The sequence below is a fragment of the Eulemur rufifrons genome, chromosome 5 (assembly GCF_041146395.1).
Source record: "Eulemur rufifrons isolate Redbay chromosome 5, OSU_ERuf_1, whole genome shotgun sequence".
NCBI lineage: Eukaryota > Metazoa > Chordata > Mammalia > Primates > Lemuridae > Eulemur > Eulemur rufifrons.
Genome location: NC_090987.1, coordinates 34,115,222 through 34,115,511, shown reverse-complemented (window position 1 = coordinate 34,115,511; position 290 = coordinate 34,115,222).

The window sequence follows — 290 nt, the reverse complement described above, 5'->3', positions numbered from 1 at the left end:
CAGAAGCAGTCCCAGTGGCCAGGGACGGTGACCAGAGAATAGGGCAGCCTGGGACGCACAGAGCGGCTAAGCAGATGCTGGCACTTGGGCAGGATATGCTGCTGACACCTTGGCGCAGCTGCGCTTGGTTTGGAAGAGAGTCGGGAGGCAAGAGATAAACGATGGGAGGAGGAGCAGCAGAAGAATTGCTTTCCCCCCTATTCCCTGGCCCGTATCCTCCTTCCAGTTCAATTACCTCTGAATGCAAAGAGGTTTTCCTACAAGTGAGGAGGGTGGGGTACAAGACACCC